The following is a 19623-nucleotide window of genomic DNA, read 5'->3' as shown; positions in this document are numbered from 1 at the left end:
AATTTCAAAATCTAGTAATTCCCATTTATGAAAGGAGCAGTGAAATATATTCAAATATTTAAATGAGTAGTTGGCTGAGAAGAAAACAATACACACAATGGCTTTCAAGCAGAAATGATTGCTTGTAATATAAATTGTACAGATCTGTAACAGTGAATGACATTTATGTGTGCATGACTTTTGTTATAGCCAAAATGTAAAGATCACATCAAAAAAATGATCAGTACCAAAGCCTTACTGTAGATGGCAGTGCTGTTTTACATTGCATCTCTAATAATTATTTGTCTATGTGTATTTGCTAGTTCACCTTATGACCAGCAGATGGCAGCAATGCCTGTTTAGATCACAGAACACCAATGACCATAAAACCCTAAGGAAACTAGATCCTTTCAAACTATCTTTTTTCCCATCTTTATTCCTGACACAGTCTACTTAACGTCTCAATTACCTTTTTCATTTAGTCTCAGTTATTCTAGAAAACTTGTTAACATTTTCTGTCCTCAAAGACCATCCTTATAAAGGACCACCCTGAAACTACCTGAAGAATACAGTTTATTTCTAGGAAACATCAAATAATAAAATGGGAAATGGTTTTGATTACAAGATAAAAACATAGGTCATGTCTTAGTGATGACCACGTGAGAAAATAATTAAAAAAATATATATAAAACTAAAAAATGCATGTATAACAAATATAATTTGCTATATAATATGCAAAAGTTCTCTGAAATATAAATAAAAATAAAAATATGAAAACAAAATATATTTTATCAGGTTTCTTAGGTAAACATACATTTCAGAGTCATAATAATAATAAAAACAAAGGTTTTGCTACCAGTTTGGCTGAGAGGGAAAAGAGTCTCCTCATTTGAATGACACTTTTAAATCAGGGGTCTCTGTCCATTTCAGGGAACAGGATTGCCATAGCAATTCCAGTCACCAGTCCATAAGGTGCTTCAGGGTGCTCTGAACTTACAAGGAAACCTTGATAAAAGGCTCTTAATGGAGCACAGGATTCCTCATTTGGAAGAGATGTCCCTCTTTCAGATAAGGGTTCGCATCCCCAGAAGACTCAACATGGCACCCAGGATGGCTTAATAGAACCATAAGGAAATTGTTATGTTTACAATATTCAGAGGTGCAAGAGACACCTTCGCTGAGACAATAATCCTCTTTCAGTTTGTTGGTTCTGGTTCTATACAGTGGGCAAGTGATTGTCATGACACAAAGGCGTGCGTTAACTTCGCTAGACGGAGGATTTTTGACCTCATCGGTTACACTCGTATTACAAGTTGAAAGTAAATAGTTTGTGCATGAGCGCTAACCCAACTTGCTCAAAAAGCCGAACTTCGAATATCGCAAATGTGTTAACGTATTCCCCATAGACCTCAATGGAGTGCGAAAAGTGGATAAAACCTAACTCTCTTACTCGTGCACTAACTCAATTGCGTTTACTTAAGTACGCTAACCTGACATGAAATATTAATATTTCCCATTTCAATGTACTTCACAAAATAGAATATGTTCTATTTATTCTTAAAGGGACATGAAACCCAATTTTTTTCTTTCATGATTTAGAAAGAGCATGCAATTTTAAACAACTTTCTAATTTATTTCTATTATCTAATTTGCTTCATGTTCTTGATATTCTTTGCTGAAAAGCATATCTAGCTGATTGGTGGCTGCACATAGATGCCTTGTCTGATTGGCTCACCCATATCCATTGCTATTTCTTCAACAAAGGAAATTATACAAATGAAGCAAATTAGATAATAGAAGTAAATTGGAATGTTGATTAAAATTGTGTTCTCTATCGGAATCATGAAAGAAACATTTTGGGTTTAGTGACCCTTTAAATACACACATATATATATATATATATATATATATATATATATATATATATATATAATGTTTTTTGGTAAAATATATATCTATAACTATACATACACATACACACACACATATATATATATATATATATGTATAGATATATACAGATATATATAGGAAAATCTATTTAAAAATACTTAAAACATATTCCCCATTGGAATGTGAAGTATTTACAGTACATACATTGATAAACACTTTATTAACCCCTTAAGGACCAACGACGTACAGGGTACATCCCACAAAAAATGTCCTTAACGACCAAGGACGTACCCTGCACGTCGTTGGTGTTTGAAAGAAGTAGAAGCGATCCTAAATCGCTTCCAGCCACTTTCATGTTATTGCAGTGATGCCTCGATATTGAGGTTGGGGGCTAAGGGGGGATCCTACACAGCAGAATTATGGGGGGGGGGGTTTAAAAAAACAAACAAACAAAAAAACCTTTTATTTTAATACTGGCAGACTTTCTGCCAGTACTTAAAGGGACACTGAACCCAAATTTTGTCTTTCGCAATTCAGATAGAGCATGCAATTTTAATCAACTTTCTAATTTACTTTTATTATCAATTGTTCTTTGTTCTCTTGCTCTCTTTATTTGAAAATAAGGCATCTAAGCTGTTTTGGGTTTCAGAACTCTGGACAGCACTTTTTTATTGGTAGATGAATTTATCCACCAATCAGCAAGGACAACCCAGGTTGTTCACCAAAAATGGGCCGGCATCTAAACTTACATTCTTGCATTTCAAATAAATATACCAAGAGAATGAAGAAAATTTGATAATAGGAGTAAATTAGAAAGTTGATTAAAATATCATGCTCTATCTGAATCTTGAAAGAAAAAAATTGTGTTCAGTGTCCCTTTAAGATTGCAGGGACAATTGTGGGGTGGGGGAGGGAAGACAGCTGTTTGGGAGGGATCAGGGGGTGTGATGTTTCAGGTGGGTGGCTGTTCTCTACACTAAAGCTAAAATTAACCCTGCAAGCTCCCTACAAGCTACCTAATTAACCCCTTCACTACTGGGCATAATACAAGTGTGGTGCACAGCGGCATTTAGCGGCCTTCTAATTGCCAAAAGCAACGCCAAAGCCATATATGTCTGCTATTTCTGAACAAAGGGGATCCCAGAGAAGCATTTACAACCATTTGTGCCATAATTGCACAAGTTGTTTGTAAATAATTTCAGTGAGAAACCTAAAGTTTGTGAAAAAGTGAACAATTATTTTTATTTGATTGCATTTGGCGGTGAAATGGTGGCGTGAAATATACCAAAATGGGTCTAGATCAATAGTTTGGGTTGTCTACTACACTACACTAAAGCTAAAATTAACCCTTCAAGCTCCATACAAGCTCCCTAATTAACCCCTTTACTGCTGGGCATAATACACGTGTGGTGCGCAGCGGCATTTAGCGTCCTTCTAATTACCAAAAAGCAATGCCAAAGCCATATAAGTCTGCTATTATAAACAAAGGGGATCCCAGAGAAGTATTTACAACCATTTATGCCATAATTGCACAAGCTGTTTGTAAATAATTTCAGTGAGAAAGCTAAAATTGTGAAAAATTGAACTTTTTTTTATTTGATCACATTTGGCAGTGAAATGGTGGCATCAAATATACCAAAATGGGCCTAGATCAGTACTTTGGGTTGTCTTCTAAAATATATATATATATATATATATATATATATATATATATATATATATATATACATATATACATACATACATATATATATATATATATATATATATATATATATATACACACACATGTCAAGGGATATTCAGGGATTCCTGACAGATATCAGTGTTCCAATGTAACTATCGCTAATTTTGAAAAAATGTGGTTTGGAAATTGCAAGTGCTACGTGTATTTATTGCCCTATAACTTGCAAAAAAAGCAAAGAACATGTAAACATTGGGTATTTCTAAACTCAGGACAAAATTTAGAAACTATTTAGCATGGGTGGTTTTTTTTGTAACAGATTTTCTGGGTCAAAGTTAGAAAAAGTGTGTTTTTTCCATTTTTTTTCCTCATATTTTATAAAATAATTTATAGTAAATTATAAGATATGATGAAAATAATGGTATATTTAGAATGTCCATTTAATGGCGAGAAACACGGTATATAATATGTGTGGGTACAGTAAATGAGTAAGAGGAAAATTACAGCTAAACACAAACACCGCAGAAATGTAAAAATAGCCTTGGTCCCAACGGTCAGAAAATGGAAAAGTGATGTGGTCCTTAAGGGGTTAAAGGGACACTCCAGCCAAAATTGGAATCTACTTGGATGCATTTCAGTTTTGATTAGAAGCATTTTTGTAATGTACTTGTATTAGCATACATGATGCAAGCCCCACTGGTGCTCTGAGCAGCTGCAGTATATAAAATGCTGGTGCACTGACAATATCTAGCTATGCTTCACATGCACGTGCAGAGAAAAATGCTAACACTAAAACAGTGATAACTTTTACCAACAGCATTTTTGACTATACATGTATATTGCAAATATGTTTCTATTCAAAGATATAATTCATCTATGTGCATTTACATTTTGACCAGAATGTCCCTTTAAATATGAATATTGCATAAATATGATGTATACTAGTATAGTTAGATCAATTACTGAAGGGCACTCTCAGATCCTAAAACAATTATTCATTATTTCTTTAATGTTAAAAGACATCAAATTTGTCGACATTTCAGCTTATCCATAAGCCTTTTTCAAGGCATCAAACTTTTAACTATTATAGATGCATTCCCTGTCGCTGCCATTCTGCCGCTCTCCCTTTGTCGTGGTAAATTTGCCTATTTACGGAAGTGTGATAAATTAGGGCTCCACTTGTAATCTTGCCCAATACGTTGCAAAGTGAAAAAAAGAATAATGTTTTAATTATTCATTTATATTTAAGAACATAGCTTTAGAAAATATGAGTGCATGGTAAATGTGGAACCATAAATATTTCATTGAATTATTAAAAAATAATAGACACACACACAGATACACACAAACACACACGTGTATAGCAAATTGAAAGTAAACGTGCAATTGAGCTGTGGTTAACTGTTTCACAAAACAAAAAAAATCTCACGATACATAAAAAATACATTACAAAGTACAGTTACACTTATAATAACACCATCTAATAAAACTTATTACAAAAAAAAAATTGCAGAAAAAAGGTATAAGGGCTTTAATTAGAATAATATATATATATATATACTGTATATATATATATATATATATATATATATATATTTATTTATTTATATACATCTCTAAATATGTATATATATGTATGTATATATATATATATATATATGTGTACATATGTATTTCTGTATTTAGATATGTATGTATTTACACACATATATACAAATATAAACAAATAAATACATATGTACACACACATATCTATATCTATATGTGTGTGTGTATGTATGTGCATTAGAGCCCTTTGCAGTTAAGTAGAGGAAAACATGTAAAATCATATTTATACAATATTCATATTTAATAATGTTATACTGTGTATTTACTGTAAATATTTAACATTCCAATGTTCTGCACATATCAGAATATGTTCTAAGTATTTATAAATAGATATTCCTATATATATATATATATATATATATATATATCTGTGTACATCTATACCTATGTATTTATGATTAAATAGAACATAGTGTGCTATGTGAAGAACATTGGAATGTTAAATATTCATTTTTTCATGTTGGGTTAGCGCACTTGAGAATATTCAATCGGGTTTACCTGCGAGTAGGGTGTTAGGTTTTGCCCCACTTTTTTGCTGTATTGACGTCTATGGGGGAATAGGTTAGCGTGCACGCAATATTCTAAGTTCAGCTTTCTCAGTTCATTAGCCCAATGTGCTCAAAAAGCGCGGGAGCATTTAATAGCGCTCCAATTGTAATCTGGCCCTGTATGTTTTAGAGATAAATGTCAATTTAGGCCTTTCTGCCTACCCCATCTGTAACAAAAATTAATAAACAAGATCCGCAACACCATCTAAAGTCAGTAGTTATGAGTTTTACGCTACAAAGCTGTAACATAAAACTCATAACTAATGTGTTAAAAAGTACACTAACACCCATAAACTACCTATTAATCCCTAAACTGAGGCCCTCCTGCATCGCAAACACTATAATACATTTATTAACCCCTATTCCGCCGCTCCCCCACATCGTCAAAGCAGTGTATAACTCTTTCTGTCAATTACATATAAAGCATATATTTAGTAGTTAATTGCAGGATGTTACACAATGTTGATAAAAAAAAGGTTATCTGTCCCTTTAATAAATCTGTTATAAAGTCTGTATGACCGGGACCTTACACAAGCAGTGACCAAGTGCGCAACCGCACGAAACATGTCTGCATGAGGTCCTGATGTTTGCAACATTGTGTCTTATTTTATCTATAGTGCTTAGTTTTACAGCCTGTGGGCTGTCATGTTTTTACCCTGTATATTCAAATAAAACGTAATTTTTACCTTTACTAAGGAGTTCCTTGCGCTTGTCTATCACTCTGCTAACTATTGGATACCTATTCACATGTGACCTGGTTCACAGACTAGGGCTTGGAGTGCAATCAGCAGCAGATATCCAGGAAGAAAACAACTACACCTCCATTGCTACGGACATGCCGTTTTTACAGCCTCTTTACAGGTAACAATTTTCTATTTATAGTTACCTCATTGCGGTCCCGTTGTGCGCTCATGCACTTTTCTATGTATCTATAAAGCAGTGTGTAACTCTTTCTGTCAACTACATATAAAGCAGTGTGTAACTCTTTCTGTCAACTACATATAAAGCAGTGTGTAACTCTTTCTGTCAACTACATATAAAGCAGTGTGTAACTCTTTCTGTCAACTACATATAAAGCAGTGTGTAACTCTTTCTGTCAACTACATATAAAGCAGTGTGTAACTCTTTCTGTCAACTACATATAAAGCAGTGTGTAACTCTTTCTGTCAACTACATATAAAGCAGTGTGTAACTCTTTCTGTCAACTACATATAAAGCAGTGTATAACTCTTTCTGTCAACTACATATAAAGCAGTGTATAACTCTTTCTGTCAACTACATATAAAGCAGTGTGTAACTCTTTCTGTCAACTACACATAAAGCAGTGTGTAACTCTTTCTGTCAACTACATATAAAGCAGTGTATAACTCTTTCTGTCAACTACATATAAAGCAGTGTATAACTCTTTCTGTCAACGACATATAAAGCAGTGTGTAACTCTTTCTGTCAACTACATATAAAGCAGTGTGTAACTCTTTCTGTCAACTACATATAAAGCAGTGTGTAACTCTTTCTGTCAACTACACATAAAGCAGTGTGTAACTCTTTCTGTCAACTACATATAAAGCAGTGTATAACTCTTTCTGTCAACTACATATAAAGCAGTGTATAACTCTTTCTGTCAACTACATATAAAGCAGTGTATAACTCTTTCTGTCAACTACATATAAAGCAGTGTGTAACTCTTTCTGTCAACTACATATAAAGCAGTGTATAACTCTTTCTGTCAACTACATATAAAGCAGTGTATAACTCTTTCTGTCAACTACATATAAAGCAGTGTATAACTCTTTCTGTCAACTACATATAAAGCAGTGTGTAACTCTTTCTGTCAACTACACATAAAGCAGTGTGTAACTCTTTCTGTCAACTACATATAAAGCAGTGTATAACTCTTTCTGTCAACTACATATAAAGCAGTGTATAACTCTTTCTGTCAACTACATATAAAGCAGTGTGTAACTCTTTCTGTCAACTACATATAAAGCAGTGTATAACTCTTTCTGTCAACTACATATAAAGCAGTGTATAACTCTTTCTGTCAATTACATATAAAGCAGTGTGTAACTCTTTCTGTCAACTACATATAAAGCAGTGTGTAACTCTTTCTGTCAACTACACATAAAGCAGTGTGTAACTCTTTCTGTCAACTACATATAAAGCAGTGTATAACTCTTTCTGTCAACTACATATAAAGCAGTGTATAACTCTTTCTGTCAACTACATATAAAGCAGTATGTAACTCTTTCTGTCAACTACATATAAAGCAGTGTGTAACTCTTTCTGTCAACTACATATAAAGCAGTGTGTAACTCTTTCTGTCAACTACATATAAAGCAGTGTGTAACTCTTTCTGTCAACTACACATAAAGCAGTGTGTAACTCTTTCTGTCAACTACATATAAAGCAGTGTGTAACTCTTTCTGTCAACTACATATAAAGCAGTGTGTAACTCTTTCTGTCAACTACATATAAAGCAGTGTGTAACTCTTTCTGTCAACTACATATAAAGCAGTGTATAACTCTTTCTGTCAACTACATATAAAGCAGTGTGTAACTCTTTCTGTCAACTACATATAAAGCAGTGTGTAACTCTTTCTGTCAACTACATATAAAGCAGTGTATAACTCTTTCTGTCAACTACATATAAAGCAGTGTGTAACTCTTTCTGTCAACTACATATAAAGCAGTGTATAACTCTTTCTGTCAACTACATATAAAGCAGTGTGTAACTCTTTCTGTCAACTACATATAAAGCAGTGTGTAACTCTTTCTGTCAACTACATATAAAGCAGTGTATAACTCTTTCTGTCAACTACATATAAAGCAGTGTGTAACTCTTTCTGTCAACTACATATAAAGCAGTGTATAACTCTTTCTGTCAACTACATATAAAGCAGTGTGTAACTCTTTCTGTCAACTACATATAAAGCAGTGTGTAACTCTTTCTGTCAACTACATATAAAGCAGTGTATAACTCTTTCTGTCAACTACATACAGGTGAAACTCGAAAAATTAGAATATCGTGCAAAAGTTCATTTATTTCCCTAATGCAACTTAAAAGGTGAAACTAATATATGAGATAGACTCATTACATGCAAAGCAAGATAGTTCAAGCCGTAATTTGTCATAATTGTGATGATTATGGCTTACAGCTCATGAAAACCCCAAATCCACAATCTCAGAAAATTAGAATATTGTGAAAAGGTGCAATATTCTAGGCTCAAAGTGTCCCAATCTAATCAGCTAATTAAGCCATAACACCTGCAAAGGGTTCCTGAGCCTTTAAATGGTCTCTCAGTCTGGTTCAGTAGTAATCACAATCATGGGAAAGACTGCTGACCTGACAGTTGTGCAGAAAACCATCATTGACACCCTCTATAAGGAGGGAAAGCCTCAAAAGGTAATTGCAAAAGAAGTTGGATATTCCCAACGTGCTGTATCAAAGCACATTAATAGAAAGTTATGTGGAAGGGAAAAGTGTGGAAGAAAAAGGTGAACAAGCTGCAGGGATGACCGCAGCCTGGAGAGGATTGTCAGGAAAAGGCCATTCAAAAGTTTTGGGGACTTTCACAAGAGCCACCACACACAGACGGATCCTGGACATGGGCTTCTAAATGTTGTATTCCTCTTGTCAAGCCATTCCTGAACAACAAACAACGTCAGAAGCGTCTTACCGGGGCTAAAGAAAAACAGACCTGGTCTGTTGCTCAGTGGTCCAAATTCCTCTTTTCTGATGAGAGCAAATTTTGCATCTCATTTGGAAACCAAGGACCCAGAGTATGGAGGAAGAATGGAGAGGCACACAAAGATGCTTGAAGTCCAGTGTGAAGTTTCCACAGTCTGTGTTGATTTGGGGAGCCATGTCATCTGCTGGTGTTGGTCCACTGTGCTTCATTAAGTCCAGGGTCAACGCAGCCGTATACCAGGAGATTTTGGAGCACTTCATGCTTCCTTCCGCAGACGAGCTCTATGGGGATGCTGACTTCATTTTCCACACTGCCAAAAGCACCAAAACCTGGTTCAATGACCGTGGGATTACTGTGCTTGATTGGCCAGCAAACTGCATATAAAGCAGTGTGTAACTCTTTCTGTCAACTACATATAAAGCAGTGTATAACTCCTTCTGTCAACCACGTATATAGTAATGTTTAACTCCTTCTCTCAACTACATATAAAGCCGTGTTTAACTCCTTCTGTCAACCACGTATATAGTAATGTTTAACTCCTTCTGTCAACTACATATAAAGCAGTGTGTAACTCCTTCTGTCAACTATATATAAAGCAGTGTGTAACTCTTTCTGTCAACTACATATAAAGCAGTGTTTAACTTCTGTCAACCACGTATATAGTAATGTTTAACTCCTTCTGTCAACCACATGTAAGTAGTGTATAACTTCTTATGTCAACCGCATATAAAGCAGCCTGTAACTCCTTCTGTCAACCGCATATAAGTAGTGTATAACTCCTTATGTCAACCGCATATAAAGCAGTGTGTAACTCCTTCTATCAACCACATATAAGTAGTGTATAACTCCTTATGTCAACCACATATAAAGCAGCGTGTAACTCCTTCTATCAACCACATATAAGTAGTGTATAACTCCTTATGTCAACCACATATAAAGCAGTGTGTAAGTCCGTCTGACAACCACATATAAGTAGTGTGTAAGTCCTTCTGACAACCACATATAAAGCAGTGTGTAAGTCCTTCTGACAACCACATATAAGTAGTGTGTAAGTCCTTCTGACAACCACATATAAAGCAGTGTGTAAGTCCTTCTGACAACCACATATAAGTAGTGTGTAAGTCCTTCTGACAACCATATATAAAGCAGTGTTTAACACCTGTCAACCACAAATAAAGTAGTGTTTAACTCCTTCTGTCAACCACAAATAAAGCAGTGTTTAACTCCTTCTGTCAACCACATACAAAGCAGGGTATAACTCCCTCTGACAACCACATATAAAGCAGTGTTTAACTCCTGTCAACCACATATAAAGCAGTGTTTAACTTATTCTGTCAACCACATAAAGCAGTGTGTAAGTACATCTTTCAATTACATATAAAGCAGTGTGTAAGTCCTTTTGTCAACCACATATAAAGCAGTGTATAACTCCTGACCAAGAGTCAAGTCCTACAAAAAAAATCACCAAGACTTCCAACCCCCCCCCACACACACACACACAATTAATATTGTTTATATATATATATATATATATATATATATACACACACACACTGTATTTGTATGTATATAATCTGTACACTTTGGTTAATAAAAGCAAATTAAATCCAATGAAGGATTGAATGTTGCCTTTGGGGATTAAGAATCCTCCTCTGTCACAGAGTCTCACCCACTTAAGGTGCAATAGTCCTATTGCTGCTGAGGGGAGCTAAATAACCTCAGAGAAAGCTACACAGAAATGTAAGCACCATGTGTTCCACACAGCACGGGGTTATCACACAGCAGGACCGCTGACAGGCTTGCATTTAGTGTATTGTAGGAAGTGTTACTGCCCATTACTAGAGGATCTCACTATACCTCTAACCAGACTGTGCTCCAGTTCTTCTTACCAGCAGCAGCAGTGTTTACTTAAGCATTTCTGTTCTCTGTCCAGAGGGAACTTAGTTCCTCCGGCAAAAATAGTGCAGGAACTCTGTTCCCATGCATTTCCGCTCGACGACCCCTGCTTCTGTCAACCACATACAAAGCAATGTGCAATTCCTTCTGTCAACCACAAAGAAAACCTTATTTAACTCCTTATATCAGCCACAAATAAAGTAGTGACTGATTAGACTCTGACAGAAGTAAATTACTTAAAATGCAACATGGGAAATATTTGTAATATTAATTAATTACCTTCACCTGGCCCAGAAAGCCAAATAGCAGCCAATAAGGTGGGGTAGTTTATCTGAAACCAGGTGTGTGCCCTTCTACTAGACCTCAGGGGAGACGTAGGAGGTTTTATTTAGTGCTATCAAGCTACTAAATAAATATATAGAATAATAAAAATCAACATAGCTGCTGCCACAAAAAAAATGCCTACCTAGACATGCACCATGATGGTCACAGCTGAAATACAACCATGGTTCATATGTTTAGTAGATCAGTTTGGTATTTTGAGTTTTTAAGTCATAAAGGCTAAGGCCTCTATTTAACAAAGGTCTTGGGGACCTGATCCGACAGTGCGGATCAGGTCCGCAAGACCTCGCTAATGCGGAGAGCAATACGCTCTCCGTATTCAGCATTGTACCAACAGCTCACAAGAGCTGCTGGTGCAACGCCGCCCCCTGCAGACTCACGGCCAATCAGCCGCCAGCAGGGGGGTGTCAATCAACCCGATCGTACTCAATCGGGTTGAATTCCGGCGATGTCTGTCCGCCTGCTCAGGCGGACAGGGTTATGGAGCAGCAGTCTTTGTGACCACTGCTTCATAACTGCTGTTTCTGGTGAGTCTGCAGGCTCGCCAGAAACACGGGACATCAAGCTCCATTCAGAGCTTGATAGATAGGCCCCTAAATGTTAGACTGGACATTTTTTTTTAAAATAAACTACGACAATACAAAGTTCCAGCACAAAAATTAGCAAATGATACAAATTATAGCAAAGTCAGAACATAAAACAAATTCTTTGTTTTAGAACAAAAATGTCAACAGTTTATTGTTCTGTGTAATAAAACCTAGCTTAATACATGTTACAGATCTACATTAAGATAAATGTGCTAGAAAGAAATAATCCTTTCTACTGCTGCATACCAAAAAAGTACAGAATGTCTAAGATACAATATATCTTAAAAATCTATACATAATAGTAAAGTATTAAACACTCTAACACGAATTAATTAAAGTTTGCTGTGTGCAGCTAGCAGCTTACAGACCTCACAGAACAAATCTTTTTTATATTCCTTAAATATAACACACAAACGCTAGGATTGACTATTGAAACAAATAAAGAGGACTTTCATTCATGAAGTATAAAATACTTCATGCAGAAAGCTCCTTTATTTGTTTCAAACGATCACCGATCTGGGCTGCTACAGTAGCACACAGCAGAACTCTGTTTTGCTAGAGAGGTTACGTTTTCACCTCTTAGCCAATAGCCATGCAGTAAATCCGGCTTGGCACCCTTAGGAACTTGCATTTCAGGCAATTAGTGCTGACTCTTAAATAACTCCTCATGCATGAGCACAATTTTATTTATATGAAACACATGAACTAATGCCCTCTAGCTGTGAAAACTGCCAAATACATTCAGATAAGAGGGTTTAGAAATTAGCATATGAGCCTACCTCGGTTTAGCTTTCAACTAAGAATACCAAGAGAACAAATTTGATGATAAAAGTAACTTAGAAAGTTGTTTAAAATTGCACGCCCTATCTGAATCATGAAAGTTTAATTTGGACTTTACTATCCCTTTAATGCCCCTAGTAATTATTGGGTTCAGATGTTTCACCCACACACATTACTAACAGGTGCATAAAATCCAGCACATAGCATAAAATATCCATAGACAAACATTGGCCATACAATTGGTCATACTAAAGAGCTAAGTCACTTAAAACATGGCACTGTCATAGGATACCCCCTTCCCACAAATCAGTTGTGAAATTTCTGCCCCACTATATCTGCCTCTGTCAACTGTAAGAGCTGCTATTGTGAAGTGCAAACATATGTGAGCAGCAACAGCCCAGCCACAAAGTCTTATAGGCCATGTAAAGTCAAGGGTTGGGGTGTTGAGTGTGAAATTGATTATCATCTGTTGCATCAATCACTACAGAGTTCCAAATTGCTTCTGGAAGCAACATCAGCACAATAACTGTGCTTTGTGTGTATAATTAAATGGATTTCTATAGGTGAGCAGCTGCACACAAGCCTCATATCAGCATGCACAATGCCAAGCATAAGCTGTAGTGGTGTAAAGCCGCCATTGGACTCTGGAGCAGTATAAACGAGTTCTCTGGAGTGATGAATCACACTTCACTAACTGGCAGTCTGAAGGAAGAATCTGGGTGTGGGGGATGCCAGGACAACGCTACCTACCAGACTCCATAATGCCTACTGTAAAATTTGATTTGAGCTAAGCCCCTTAGTTTCAATGAAGGGTCATCTTAATGACATTGTAGACAATTGGGTGCTTCCAACTTCGTGGCGACAGTTGGTAAAGGCTTTTTCCTGTTCCGGCATGACTGTGCCCCTCAGCACAAAGAGAGGTCCATGAAGTCATGGTTTTATGAGTTTGGTGTGGAGGATCTTCCAGTGGCCTGCCCATTCCTGACCTCAACCCCATGGAATACCTTTGGGATGAATTTGAATGGCAATTGCAATCCAGAGTTTCTTGTTCAACATCAGTGCCTGAGCTCACAAATACTGTTTTGTCAGAATTGACAACAATTTCCAAGGACACACTCCAAAATCTTGTGAAAAAGACTTCCCAGAAGAGTGCCAATTGTGATAGCTGCAAGTAGTTCAACTGCATAGTAATGCCCATGGTTTGGAATGGGTTATCCCATAGGTGTTATAGTCAAATGTCCAGACATGGCTTCCTACCATTACTTCACATCATTGTTATAGTTTTGGTTAAAAAAAAAGTTACTAAATATGATTTCAGGTTTTTTAGACCAAATTTCATAGTAGTAGTTTTTTATTTAAAATTAAGTGACTCAAAGTGGTAATAAATATTAGTGAAAATCTGCACAGTGTATATATGTTTTTGTGAAGGCATTTTAAATAAACAGGAAGGTTTTTTTCTTGTTAAGAAGGTCCTACTGTTTCTCAAAAAGCTGTCTGGACTGTCACCACTCAAACTTACTTTTTTCTTTACTGACTCAGTAGACGATGCAGCCAATGACAAGCCTTCTGCCTGCTCTATTGTGTTTGTCTTCCTCTTTAGCTGAGAAACGAGATCTTGGTTACATTGTCAGCAATAGAGTAGGTGGCACACTTTTAAGTTGAAGGCTAGAATAAGCCAGATGCACAGAAACAGTAGGATTTTCCTAATAAAGTATATTAATGTTCTACACTATTTATTTAAAAACTTTCTTCGCAGACAATAATTATGCACTGTACATATTTACATGCATGTCTTATAATCACTATTAACATCTTTAAAGGTTTAGTTATGCCAAAATTTAATTTTAATGCTTGAGATAGAACATAGTTTACATTTACTTTGTTTTCTTAGTATCTTTTATTGAAGAGTAAACCTAGGAAGCTCAGGGGTGTGCATATATCTTAAAGGGATATACAGCAGTCAATATCATTGCACTATATATATATATCCTTTCTTCAGATCCACCCACCAAAAGCCAAATGCCTGGGTGCAGAAATGCAACCAATATTTCCTCCAAAGTAATGCACTCACAGGTCTTTCTCATCAAACAAACAAGGTTTATTAAACGTTTTTGGAGATTATCTCTCCTTCATCAGAATAACAATTGTGTTTAAACATTACACTTAAAGGGACAATTTTTTCTTTCATGATTCAGATTGAGCATGCAATTTTAAGCAACTTTCTAATTTACTCCTATTATCAATTTTTCTTCGTTCTCTTGCTTTCTTTATTTGAAAAAGAAGGCATCTAAGCTAAGGAGCCAGAAAATTTTTAGATCAGAACCCTGGACAGCACTTATTTATTGCTGCTGTTCAATCAGCAAGGATAACCCAGGTTGTGAACCAAAAATGGGCCGGCTTCTAAACTTACATTCTTGATTTTCAAATGAAGATAGCAAGAGAATGAAGAAAAATTGATATTAGGAGTAAATTAGAAAGGTGCTTAAAATTGCATACGCTATCTGAATCATGAAAGAAAAATTTTGGGTTCAGTGTCCCTTTATATAATACTCTAAATTTAGAGTATTATTCAAGTGTGATGTTTAAATACAATTGTTATTCTGATAGGCTGTTCCAATCAGCCAATAGAATGCAAGCTCAATCCTATTGGCTGATTGGATCAGCCAATAGGATTTTTTCTACCTTAATTCTGATTGGCTGATAGAATTCTATCAGTCAATCGGATCTAAGGGACGCCATCTTGGATGACGTCACTTAAAGGTACCTTCATTTGTCGTTAGTCCGTCGGATGAAAAGGATGCTCCGCGTCGGATGTCTTGAAGATAGAGCCGCTCCGCGTCGGATGGATGAAGATAGAAGATGCCTTCTGGATGAAGACTTCTGCCCGTCTGGAGAACCACTTCGCCTGGCTTGGATGAAGACTTCTCCCGGCTTCGTTGAGGACTTCGGCCCAGTTGGATGAAGACTTCTGCCACTTCCTTGAGGATGGATGTCGGATCTTCAGAACAGTAAGTCGATCTTCAGAGGGTTAGTGTTAGTTTTTTTTTAAGGGTGTATTGGGTGGGTTTTATTTTTAGGTTAGGGACTTTGGGCCGCAAAAGAGCTAACTGCCCTTTTAAGGGCAATGCCCATCCAAATGCCCTTTTCAGGGCAATGGGGAGCTTAGTTTTTTTTAGATAGTATTTTATTTGGGGGGTTGGTTGTGTGGGTGGTGGGTTTTACTGTTGGGGGGGTTGTTTGTATTTTTTTTTTACAGGTAAAAGAGCTGATTACTTTGGGGCAATGCCCCGCTAAAGGCCCTTTTAAGGGCTATTGGTAGTTTAGTTTAGGCTAGTGTTTTTTTTTATTTTGGGGGGGGCTTTTTTATTTTGATCGGGCTATTAGATTAGGTGTAATTAGTTTAAATATATTGTAATTTGTTTATTATTTTCTGTAATTTAGTGGGGGTTTTTTTTACTTTAGTTAATTCAATTTAATTTAGGTAATTGTATTTAATTTAGTTAATTTATTTAATTATAGTGTAGTGTTAGGTGTTATTGTAACTTAGGTTAGGTTTTATTTTACAGGTACTTTTGTATTTATTTTAGCTAGGTAGTTATTAAATAGTTAATAACTATTTAATAACTATTCTACCTAGTTAAAATAAATACCAACTTGCCTGTAAAATAAAAATAAACCCTAAGCTAGATACAATGTAACTATTAGTTATATTGTAGCTAGCTTAGGGTTTATTTTATAGGTAAGTATTTCGTTTTAAATAGGAATTATTTAGGTAATGATAGGAATTTTTAGTTAGATTTATTGTAATTATATTTAAGTTAGGGGGTGTTAGGGTTAGGGTTAGACTTAGGTTTAGGGGTTAATACATTTAGTATAGTGGCAGCGACGTTGGGGGCTTCAGATTAGGGGTTAATAAATGTAGGTAGGTGGCAGCGATGTTAGGGATGGCAGATTAGGGGTTAATAATATTTAACTAATGTTTGCGAGGCGGGAGTGCGGCAGTTTAGGGGTTAATATGTTTATTATAGTGGTGGCGACATTGGGGGCGGCAGATTAGGGGTTAATAAGTGTAGGTAGGTTGCGGCGACATTGGGGACGGCAGATTAGGGGTTAATAAATATAATGTAGGTGTCGGCGATGTTGGCGGCAGCAGATTAGGGGTTCATAAATATAATGTAGGTGGCAGCGGTGTCCGGAGCGGCAGATTAGGGGTTAAAAATGTAATTTTAGTGTTTGCGATGCGGAAGGGCCTCAGTTTAGGGGTTAATAGGTAGTTTATGGATGTTAGTGTACTTTTTAACATTTTAGTTATGAGTTTTATGTTACGGCGTTGTACCATAAAACTCTTAACTACTGACTTTTAAATGCGTTAGGACTCTTGACGGGGTAGGGTGTACCGCTCACTTATTGGCCTTCCAGGACAGACTCATAATACCGGCGCTATGAAAGTCCCATAGAAAAAAGACTTTACGAAGTTTACGTAAGTCGTTTTGCGGTAAGGCCAAAGAAGTGTGCGGTATACCTATACCTGCAAGACTCGTAATAGCAGCGGGCGTAAAAAAGCAGCGTTAGGACCCCTTAACGCTGCTTTTTTACCTTAACGCACAACTCGTAATCTAGCCCTTTATCTTTTATTTCTTTTTTTTTTAAACTTGATTTGTGTTGTGCCCATTGCTTCCTGTCACAACCTTACAAGTACAAGGAGGCTGGAATATCTACAGGAAGGCATACCTGGCTTGATGACATAACGATTCTAGAGTAACATGAGCTGGTTTACAATTAAGTAATTACTAAATAAACAGGGAGCCAGTTTGCCCATGCTCAGTAGAGGCAAAATGCAACTTCAGTTATCATGTCAGCTCTCCCTTCTCTCTGAGGGCAGTGGCTACACTGAGAATTTATAAGTGCTCATTGTGCAATAAAAATGTTTTTTCTGTTGTTTTCACAAGCTGTTTCTTTTTATGTTTACCTTGATTAACATATTTGTTTTTACTAAAGGAGCACTGTTTCATATTCAATTAAGCACTATATATGTAACATTGCATAATTTTTTTTTGCAAACACTGCTGTCATTGAGACACATGCACAATCCTGATGTTTACACTTCAACAAAGCATACCAAGAGAACAAAGTCATTTTGATAATAAGTCATTAAATTGGAACAGGACACTATATACAAAATTAAACTTTCATGATGCGGATAGAACATGCAGTTTTAAGAGACTTTCAAATGTACTTCCATTATCAAATTGTACACAGTCGTTTTATACGTACACTTTCTGAGGCACCATCTGCTGCTGACCGTGTGCAAGAGTTCACATTTTATATAAGTCTGTGATTGGTTGATAGCTGTCACATGATTACACGAGGTCGCAGATTTAAGTACAATTAAAAATGAATAAGAAAAACAAAAAAAACATTGCTTCTTTAAAATTCAGTATGTGTTTTTGTTTTGTCTTTTTATTATGAACTCATTGATTATGTAGTTTACTGTATCTAATAGTCCTTTAAACTGCACAATCTATCTAAACCATGAAAGTTTAATTTTGAAATTGCTGTCCCTTTAATTCCATCCCAGTAGACATTAATGTGTTATTATTTCAGTAATGCATTCAGATGCAAGTACTATTAAAGTAATATTCAGGTGCAAATGCAGCTTAGACTACAGGCGATACAGATTTCTTCTACACCAACAAAAACATAGTACAAAGGCCAGAAATTTAAACTCACATAAAGCTACAAATGTGCCAATAGCAGATCCTTTCAGGGGGTTGTTAAAATCAGTTTAATTCCTCTGACAGACATGCCAAACTGATCAAAGATTTTACCTTCCAGCTCCGGGGTTATCACATTTCTTATTGTATCTCCCTGCAGTGTGCAGGAAGAATTACATTAACCCTTTGGATTTTTGCTAAATTACCCTAGTTCATATATAAACCAATATAGCACAACAAATACATTTTCTTTGCTCCCAATACACATTAAAATAAAAATGCTGAGCCCAGGAGCATTGTTTATATGTGAATTTACAATCTGAGAGTATGCTTTATAAATAAATACATGTATTCCATACTTATTTTTACTGAGTCTTAAAGGGGCAGTGGACACTATAAGACTAATTAAAAAATGCATAGTGAAACAACTTTGTAATACACTTAGATTATTTAATTTTGCCCCCTTTTCTGTAATTTAAGTCTGAAAATTTAGTTTTTTCCCCAGTACTTAAAACTGCAAAAGTAAAAGGCAGGCTTTGCTTTTTAACCTTGCTACATACTGTATCTCTCTTTAATTTTCAGTTTGTTATCTTATCTTTTTTCTGCCGGACCCAAACAATGGAAATGACAGTGGCAAGTCCAGTCAACTCTAGACTCACATTCAGATTTGCTTCAAATTAGGAAAGCGGTGAGTGATGTTTGACCATTGAAAAACAGTTGCTGCAAACAAAGTGTTAATCTGTAATATTGTTCAGACTCTTATGATATATATTAATCATACACTACAGAAAATTATTTAAAAAATAATAAAAATAAAATTAAAAAAAAAAAATAATAATAATAATAATAATAAAAGATTTTAAAGGTACTGACAGACAGCTACTAGTGCATAAGATGGTGGAT

General features: G+C 35.8%; 1 protein-coding gene across 1 annotated transcript in view; it reads left to right on the top strand.

The window, feature by feature from the left end:
• The first annotated feature begins 6540 nt into the window (after window positions 1–6540).
• WNT7B (Wnt family member 7B) overlaps window positions 6541–19623 on the top strand; it is a 246008-nt gene continuing 232925 nt past the window's right edge. Inside the window, exons 1-2 of the mRNA XM_053719011.1 lie at window positions 6541–6573; window positions 19303–19408. The gene's annotated coding sequence lies outside the window, so the exon portion shown is untranslated. The remainder of the gene's footprint in view (window positions 6574–19302; window positions 19409–19623) is intronic.

Source organism: Bombina bombina, chromosome 6 (genome assembly GCF_027579735.1).
Source record: "Bombina bombina isolate aBomBom1 chromosome 6, aBomBom1.pri, whole genome shotgun sequence".
NCBI lineage: Eukaryota > Metazoa > Chordata > Amphibia > Anura > Bombinatoridae > Bombina > Bombina bombina.
This window is presented reverse-complemented; position numbering and strand designations above follow the sequence as displayed.